This window comes from Brassica oleracea, chromosome C1 (assembly GCF_000695525.1).
Source record: "Brassica oleracea var. oleracea cultivar TO1000 chromosome C1, BOL, whole genome shotgun sequence".
NCBI classification, from domain to species: Eukaryota; Viridiplantae; Streptophyta; class Magnoliopsida; order Brassicales; family Brassicaceae; genus Brassica; species Brassica oleracea.
The window spans coordinates 38910199-38920421 of record NC_027748.1 but is presented as its reverse complement, the minus strand read 5'-3'; positions in this window follow the sequence as shown (position 1 = coordinate 38920421).

Sequence of the window (10223 nt, the reverse complement as noted above, 5' to 3'; positions counted from 1 at the left end):
AGTCGAGAGAGAGAGGATCTTCTATCAAAACTGTACCAATGACATAATCTCGAAGTCGCGTGGATTGGTTTTTGGAACGATGGCCCCTTCTTAAACTCTCAACGGGATTGCTCATTGTCTCTGTCTGTGGCATATCATCAGAGGTAGTAGTCCCAACATTTTCTTCCTCATTCAGTGTCGTAATATCTTCAGTCAATGTGGTTTCCTGATGAACATTTTCAGTGGCTTCCTCATCAGTATCCAGAGGGTTCAGAATTGGAGTCATGAGAGCTCCATCATCGACTGACAGTGGAGGTCCTTTAGTGGCGAAGGGAAAACAATCCTCTTGGAACACCACATCACGAGACACAAAAACTATCTGCTTTTCCAAATCATATAACTTCCAGCCTCTCTTCCCATATGGATAACCTAAAAATATGCATTTGTTACTTCGAGGAGCAAACTTATCGCCTTGACGGTTGAAGGTATGAGCATAGGCTAAACAACCAAACACACGCATGTGTTTATATCCAGGAGCATTGCCATATAGGAGATCAAACAGAGTCTTATTATCAAGCAAAACCGAAGGGGTACGGTTGATCAAGTACCCGGCTGTAAGAACACATTCTCCCCAGTATTCTATGGGCAAATGTGATTGGAATCGCAGGGCTCGAGCAACATTCAGTATATGACGATGCTTGCGTTCCACACGACCATTTTGCTGTGGTGTATGAACGCAAGATGTCTCATGAATGATTCCATTTTCATGGAAAAATCGAGTCAGGCAGAGAAATTCAGTGCCATTGTCGCTTCTAATTCTTCGCACTTTCTTGGACAACTGCCTCTCAATCATTGCCAAGAATTCATGAATTTGTTTTGAGACCACAGTTTTATCAGGAAGAAGATATAAGCAGACTGCACGAGAATGATCATCTACTATTGTCAAGAAATATTGAGATCCGCAGAGCGATGTAGTACGATAAGGTCCCCATAGATCACAATGAATTAAATCAAAAACTTCTTTAGCTTTATTTGAACTATCAGGAAAAGTTTGACGAGTCTGCTTGGCTCTTAAACACACATCACAGTTCTGATTCAAAAAAACATTACGACTACTAGAAGTACTACGGACAGCCGGAACCATTCCAGTAACTTGAGGAGACGGATGACCCAGACGGTGATGCCACAAAACCAAATCATCACGAACACTTGTCTGCAAAGATGTCAATGTCTTGATCCCATGAAACCGGTACAATCCCTCTCTCTCTCTCTTTCACCCGCTCCAATCAGCATCCTCGTACGTCGATCCTGCAATATTATCAACTTATCAGTCACTTGACCAAGCAAGTAGTTTTCTGTCACTAACTGCCCTAGGGAGATCAGATTCATGTAAAACCCATTAACATGATAAACATTCTTCAAAGACAATAGGGAAGTGAGATGGATTGTCCCTTGCTTTCTTGTCGTTACATCTGAACCAGCAGGAAGAGACACCGATATGGGGGAAATATCGCGAATCTCGTCAAGCAAGTCAAGGCAACCATTCATATGATGTGTTGCACCTGTATCAAGTATCCACACATTTTCGTTTCTCTTACCACTTAGTTGAGGAGTCGATTTCCCAGCCATGAGAAGATGCTGAACTGCAGTCCACTGTTCATCAGTAAGACCGCTCAAACCCTGGCGATTAGAGTCTGTGAGGCTCACGTTTGCGGACACTGCCGCTGAGTTAGCACTGCCGATCTGAGTGCTGTTAGCTCGTGTATGAGAGCCACGACCCCTTCCAGATGCAGTGCTCTTGTTATTTCCTCTATTTCTTGACCTATCGCCCCACCACTCAGGGTAGCCAACCACTTTGTAGCAAGTTGCTGCCTCATGTCCAGTTCGTCCACACACTGTGCAATGGCGAGAACCATCACGAATTCCTTGTCCAGTATGGTATGTTTGATTCTCACTTTGGCGGGACACATCTCGTGTATGAACTGTGCCTCCTTTGCTGAACGGATTCGAGTTTGCTTGAGATGCAAAACTCATCACCAGAACTTCTTTCACAGCGTTCTGTTTGATCGTTTCATTCTGTACGATAGTTTGATATACACTATCGAGGTCAGGAAGAGGTGTGATCGCACACAACTGAGAACGTATCACACTGTGGGCAGAGTCATCGAGTCCCGAGAGGAAGTCATGTATCTGCAATGTTTCTTTTTCTTTATCATGAGCAGTATTGAGGTCGCACTCACACTTGTTGCAAGAGCATCTCTTGGAGTTCATACATTCTGAAATTCCATCCCACAGCTTGGTTAACCTTCCGAAGTAATCATCAACCAAAGATCCGTTCTGCTTGCACGTTACCAATTGGTTTCGAAGTTGTTGTAGACGAGCTCCACTCTTCTGTGAGAAACGCTTCTTGATTATGTCCCACAAGTCTTTAGCAACCTCACGAGTAGAAATCGAAGAGCGGATCTTTGGTTCAATTGTTTGTTTAATCCACCCAACCAGAAGATGATTATTAGCTATCCAATCTTCAAGGTAAGCAGAGTCAGTTCCTGGTTTAGGTATGCTACCATCCAGGAATTCAAATTTCTTCCGAGATCTCAATGCTATACGGATATTCATAGCCCACTCATCATAGTTCGAGCCGTTGAGAAGTGGCTGCGAGATGATTGCACCAGGGTTGTCATTGGCAGACAGATCATAGGGAGTGATCGTCTTGTACTTCTGATCAGTAGTAGTAATAGCCATTCCTGTTCTCAGTTTGAGAGTCTCTGTTTTCAAAGAGCAGAGTAATCGAGAAAATTAAGTTGAGAAAGAGACCCTCACGATTGTAAGAAGACTCTAAGATGAATGATAAGGAATTTTAGTTTATGTTTGTTCAAAGCTCTGATACCATGACAAACTTTGAATCTCAAAGTATTCTTCTGTCCTATTCATTGACGGCCAAAGACCTTATGTATATGTGTTGCACGATGTCTACCCTAATGGAAAAGGAAACAATACAAAAAATACAAGTTGCCATAAAGTATTTACTCAAATATACATATACGATCTTCCATATTGTAATAGAATTTTTCACACCGTTTTGTTTGCTGGGTTTCTTGGTTGGATTTAATTGTTTATGAGTTTTCTGTTGGTTATCGTGTGATTTAGGGCACAAGGATGTAATTCAGGGTCTTAAGTCATGGGCTCCATGCACAAAGTAAATTTTATGGACCCACTAAATGTGACATGAAAATATTTTTGGTAAAGGAATTGGCTAACTTAATCATCATGAATTAATAAGAGAACTACTGATCCAATGACACTTCGAGCTAGGCCTGGGCATTTCAGATATCGGTTCGGTTCGGTTCGGGTATTTCGGGTTTCAGGTAGTTCGGATAGGGGCTAGAGGATCCATTTAGTACTTGACCTATTTTCGGTTTGGTTCGGTTCGGATAGTTTTGGGTTCGGTTCGGTTCGGATAGTAAATGTAGGAACCGGAAAATATCCGGAAAAAGATCGGTTCTCATTTGGATCCGGTTCGGATTCGGATAGTTCGGATAATTTGGATAAAATATTGGTTATTTAAGGTAAAATATCAAATAATTAGGATAATTTAGATAAAAAAATTGGATATTTCGGATTACTTTGGATATTTCGGATTACTTTGGATATTTCGGATTACTTTGGATATTTCGGATTACTTTGGATATTTCGGATTACTTTGGATATTTCGGATTACTTTGGATATTTCGGATTACTTTGGATATTTCGGATTACTTTGGATATTTCGGATTACTTTGGATATTTCGGATTACTTTGGATATTTCGGATTACTTTGGATATTTCGGATTACTTTGGATATTTCGGATTACTTTGGATATTTCGGATTACTTTGGATATTTCGGATTACTTTGGATATTTCGGATTACTTTGGATATTTCGGATAAAACTATCCAGATAGTTTCGGATAAAACTATCCGGATAGTTTCGGATACTTTCGGGTAGTTTGAATACTTTATAATAATTTAGTTATCCTCAACTATTTTCAAATACTTCTAATAGAATTTTAAATTAAAAATATATATTTAGTGATGTTATATGTATATATAATTAATATTTTTATATATTCGGATACCCGTTCGGTTCTCGGTTCGGTTCCGGTTCGGTTTGGTTATTTCGGATATAAAAATATAGGAACCGTTCGGGTATTTGAGGGTATTGGTCCAGTTCCGGTTTCGGGTATTTCGGTTCGGTTCCGGTTCGGTTCTTCGGTTCCGGTTATTTTGCTCAGGCCTACTTCGAGCATATGATTGCTCTGCTTCTTCTCAGGGACGTCATGCCGCGTTATGAATAGATTATAAACATTAACTGCGAAAGAAGATGCCCAAAAACCTTTGGTCCTCATTGGCTTCGATTGTCATTGATACCGTTTAAAAAAAAATTAATTTTGTTCAAGTTGATCCATGATTATTTTTTTTGGTGATTTGTGAGGTTGCTTACATTGAATTCTCCTCATAGCTACCCATTTTAACTAACATTTTTTTGTGTAAAGCTACATTCCATTCTCTCCCCTTGGAATAAATTTCTGGTGTTCTTTTGCACTTGTCCGAGGAGCATAACATCAACAAGTTATTTGGAATGTTACTTGATTCCTTTTTTTCTATAGATGTGTGTATCTCAGGTTATTTTGTCATTCCCAAGTCATTTCCAAGTGGATGTATCTATATTTGTAACCAAGACAGTGATAAATAAACTATAGAGGGAGCTTTCGCTCTGGGTTTGATTCACCACCTAGCCAGGTTATATTGATGGATTAGTTGCGTATCCGGCTGCAAAGCCTCGTGAGATTATTCTTGGGGAAAGCATTTATGATCTCAACGGTTATTAAAAAGAAAAGAAAAAAGATGTACCTATATTTGCATTCATGTTTTGACTTACTGTCAGCTGTTTACAAGCTCGTTAGTTTGATGTTCAGTGTTACAGACTCACAAAGCCTTACTTTCGATAGTTCAGCTACTGTTCGGTTAAAAAAAATCTGGTGATCTCTGAGATATTTTTGGAGTGTATGATACTGCCTTGTTAGTGAACTTCTGTCTTCACGTTTTCGGTAGTCAAAAGGAATGGATTAGTTCAAGAACCTTGTCAGTGAATACTGTTTCTTGTTATCGAACTTGGGATACAGTTCCCTTGTATACGTTTTGTACAATCAATCGACACTAACATATGATCTAGTTACAATGACTCAATCATAGATTTTTCTATGGGTTAAGGCACAATATATAATGTTCACCTTGAGATAGCAAGAGTAAAGAGTTGATGTTGAACTGGTAGTTCATAGTTGATGTTGTTGTCCTCTGCCTTTCCAATACAAGAAGCACGCGGGAAATATATGACCTATTCTAGCCATTAATCTCGCAGATCATCATTTTCGAATCTAAAACACAAACTGTAGTTAATTTTACGAGTTCTAATACCATGTTCAAAATCTTAGAGGTGGTAAAAGGTTTCTTGTCTATCGAACTTGGGATACAGTTTCCTTTTATACGTTGTGCACAATCGACATTAATATTATATATGACCTAGTTACAATGGTCCAATCAGAGATTTCGGTATGGGCTAAGGCCCAACATATAATGTTACCTTCAAGATTCAAGCGTAAAGAGTTGCGTGTATATTATACAAGGAACACATATTCTCTTTTTTTTGGGGTAAAATCACATATTCTCTTCTTCTTCTTTTTTTAATATAGAATCACACACACACATATTCTCTTTTCTCTCCCTGATTTTGATATTTGTTTTCTTCGAAGGAATGATGAATTTGTTGGCTCACGAGAAGGTGAGCGAAGAGGGCCTCTATGTTCAACTAAGCTAGGTCTTCGCGTAGCAATCTCAATTTAACTCGGTTTATTTTTTACCCGGTAATGGATAACCAGTTAATATTCATTTGTTGTAGACTTGTAGTGATTTGTCTCTGTTCACAAAAGTCACCCCGACCCTTGGTTAAATGGCTGATTTATAGTTTGTTCGTTGCGGGGACCAGCGAAACGGAGACGTTTCCTAGTGACAGTGGCAAGAGGAAGACCTGAAACGGAAAACTCGGGAACGGATGTATTCTTCTCAAGGGCGTCTCCTAAGCCGGCGACCAGACTGCATGGCTCTGTTCTGTTCATAATCCAATGATATCTTGACACGTGTCCATGACGGTCCCGTATGGTTCACTGAACCTGTCGTTTTCACGCGTGTCTATTGCCGAAGGTGACACAAGAGGGTTCCCTGAAAATTAAGTGTATCCTTTTTTAATAATTGAGCTTTATGTGTTTTGAAAATTTAAAATTATAAACGATAATTGTTAGTTTCACTGTATAACCATTTGTTTCTTTAATACTCATTCAGTTTCATATTAAATGTCATTTAAAATTATAATACGCATATCGAAGTTCACAGATCGCGCGATAGGTAAAGGAACTTACTCACGTTTTGGAAAAATTACTTACCAAGACCTTCACTTTGTAAGCAATAAATAAATCAGTTAGAACTTCGTTTTTAGTTGAATCAGATCTGTTGTCACATGTCTCATCGGAATCAGTCATTAGAATCATCCAAACTTGTTAACACATGCATGTTTTCTAGTGATATAGAAAAGGTTTATTAATGTGGTGTCAGAATATTATGTTTTGTTATAATCTAATTCATGCATAGCTGACATGGAGATAGGGACGTATAATCTTTTATAGACCCATCATTTCAGGACAGTTAATTAAAATAACATATACATGCCTGTCCAAGTTTTTTCATCTGAACTAATATTTTATTTTCATGTCGGCCTCACTGTGTTGCTTCTAGTTTACCGAAAATGGACGATGAGTTAAAAAAAAAAATTGTTCTATGTGACTATCTCACGAATTCATTTTTCAACATATACTTTTTTGAAAATTCTCCCTATGAGTGATTATGAAGATGCTTATATTTGCGAAGTTTTACTTAGTTTAAACCTCATATGACCTGGAGATTGTTTGATCTACGAGGTCCATTAGTCTTTTCTTATCAAATAATTAGGTTATATTCAAATTCCAAATACTAGTATTACACTACCTTGATAACACATTTTAGATAGGTAATGTGTTCCTGGTAAAGTTAGTTTTATGTGTGGGGTGAGGCACTAGGCCTGGGCATCCGGGTCTTCGGGTCGGGTTCGGATCGGGTATTATCGGGTCCGGGTCCTTCGGGTCCTAGCAATTGAGACCATATAGGTACCTATAACTTTTCGGATCGGTTCCGGATCGGATCTTGTCGGATCCGGGTAGGTTCGAGTCTATAATTTTAATACTCGTAAAATACCCAAATTTTTTGGGTATATTTCGGATCCGGGTCGGTTCGGGTATTTAGGACCCGAAATAGACCCGAAATACCCGAATTGGACCCGAAAACTCTAAAAATACCCGAAGAACCGCAAAAATACTCAAAAATTTATCCAAAATCATACCCGAAAACCCAAAACATACCCAAATTTTACATGAATACCCAAATTATATTTTCTAAAAATCTAAAATTTCATCCAAAACCTACAATTATACCCAAAAATTCAAACTCGAAACTTAAAAAAAATCTGAAATACCAAAAATATACCCAATCACTCAAATATATCTAGTATATATAATTATTTGCGGGTACTTCGGGTACCCGAACGGGTCTCGGATAGAACTTGGACCCGAACGAAGACCCGCGGGTCCCCAAAAAAAAAGATCCAATAGATACTTAGCATGGACTCGGACCCGGACCCGAACCTGTATTTTTAGGTCGGTTTCGGTTCGGATCTTCGGGTCCGGGTAAAATGCCCAGGCCTAGGGTGAGTTGGTGTTTCATATTGGGAAGAGGATCGGACAAATCACATTGGTAAAAGCTAAATAACTGTGGAATAAAACAAGAACAAGACAAAATACGAAATTTTTTATATTCTTCTTTTTTTGTTTTAAAACAATTTTAAGTCAATCCTTTCGATCTGGTGATGAAACACGCTATTTATGTGGTCATTCGGATTACCTTTTAAATGTAAGATTTACCACAAACTATTGTTTAGCAAAATCAACTAACTGTATGACGGCCTTTTGTATCGTGTAGTGAAGTTTCAAGCACCTCATAAGAAAAATAAATAAATGGATAAAGGTGATACACTAAAACTGAACATTTCCTACTGTCAAGTTAACAATGATAATTGTAGTAATTTAGATTCATTCGAGAAGACCAATCTACACTTTATTCTTATGAGCTTTCAACTTAGCTAAAACTAAAAATGAGGTTTTGAATTAAGTAGTGACTTGCAAGTAAAATAAAGAATTTTAAAAGGTTTAGATTCAATATTAAAGATAAGCCGATCTATGGTTTTTCATCGGGTGTTAAAACTTAGCCAAACATTTATTCAAGCTCGTTAAGACATGATCTAGAACACGGATCACTCTTAGTAGAACAACCCACTGTCGTGGCGCTGTTCCCTTTGCGGTTCGACCTTGACGCCTAAACTGTCGTTTGGATCAAGGGTCGATCGCAAGCTATAGAGATCAAGTCCGATGGGTTCACTGAACACTCTAGTATCTACTTTTGCTGACTATAGATGCTCAGCTCATTCATTCGATATCAGGTAAACTACTACACGGTTAGTGAGTGATTGAGCCTAAGATCTAGCAGTAAGTGATCAGGTTAGGACTCGCATTAAGAACTAGAATGAACGAAGAAACAAAAGAGTTCCTTATTTATGTTTAGCTTCGCGATTAACACCCTAGAACCCTAGACAAGCTAGCCGACTACTCAGCCATAACACAAGACGAACAAGACATGTTAACTGAATAATACTGCATGTAAATCAAAAGTAAAACAATGGGGTTCAGGATGATCTTCTCTGTCAAGAAGAGGAGCCGTCTCCCTTACAATAGCAATATCCAAGAATAAGGTCTAGGTCTCTTGCAAAAACTAGCGTCCTCAAATAAAATAGATAGGGGCCGCTTTTATATGGAGGCTCCCCTAGACTTCAAAGTCGAGAATCGGTAACTAGGGCAAATTTTTGGAGGATATGGAAACTTCCATAATTATCGAGAACAATCGTCTGGCTGTTCCTGGTAGGATCGACCGTCAGACTGCTCCGCGAATTGTTCTTCAGAAGAAATCTCCAATTCTTGCTCCTTTCTTCATGCCTCTTCCTTTAGCTCTTCAATCTTCTCCAGACCTGAAATGACTCTAAAAAGACTAGACTAACTCGATAAAACAATGAAAACAAGTTAGAAAGCATATACACAATGATGTCAAAAACACCATATATTAATTCTCCCAGACTTAGATCCTTGTTTGTCCTCGAACAAGGCAAGTATCAAGAACAAGGAAAAGGTTTGAAAGTGTGGGAACTCTCCTAATCCTCAATAACCATACCTTAACCTCAAATCTCTGAACCATATAAGCAATCGACTTGGACCACACACTTTTACTAGAACTTTCGCTGATCACTGTTCAAAGATCGGCTCCATACTCTATATCCCAATCCTGAAAAGGCACACTTTCTAGACAAAACCCCCTATATTCGTTTTAAATTGTTGTGATCCTCTTGTCACAGTCATCATTCAGGGTAGACAGGCTAGGTATGAACAGGCTAATTTATAGTGAGTCAAAAGAGTGTTTAGGGTTTACCAATTTTTTTGTAGTTGATGCTAGATATCGCGCAAAATAGCATGAGAGGATGGATCCATTGACGTCCATAACCCCTCACTCGTTTTGCTGACTTCTGGAGCTATCGCTTTGACTGTTCTTCTGCTCCCTATTATTGGTACCAACTCTCCTTGTTCTAGTTCTGGCCGAGTCAACTCAAATTGGCATCTAACCGACTTAATCCTCCTTCTCTATCGATGATCTCATATAAAATGGTAAATATACATATATCTCTCTTTTCTTCTTTTTTTTTTTCTTAACTGGATAACTGATGAGATCATAGATGTTGAAGTGACAGAGAAGGAGATAATACACGGAATGATCGGTGCCCTATGGTCGTTCTCCTTTGTTCTCGACTGACTGCTCTTCTGATTGTTCTGGAGCTGGTTGTTCCTGATTGTTCTGATTGTTCTTGCAGCGATTACGAGTAAGAGGCTGCGTCGATCCTTTCCTCTCCAACCTTTTTGCACATATCTGCACATATGAAACTGAAGAATAGAATGCATGAAGGCCGAATAAAGGCTTAGGTACAAGGTGGGTACTAGCTAAAAATGAACTAGCCACTCAGGATCA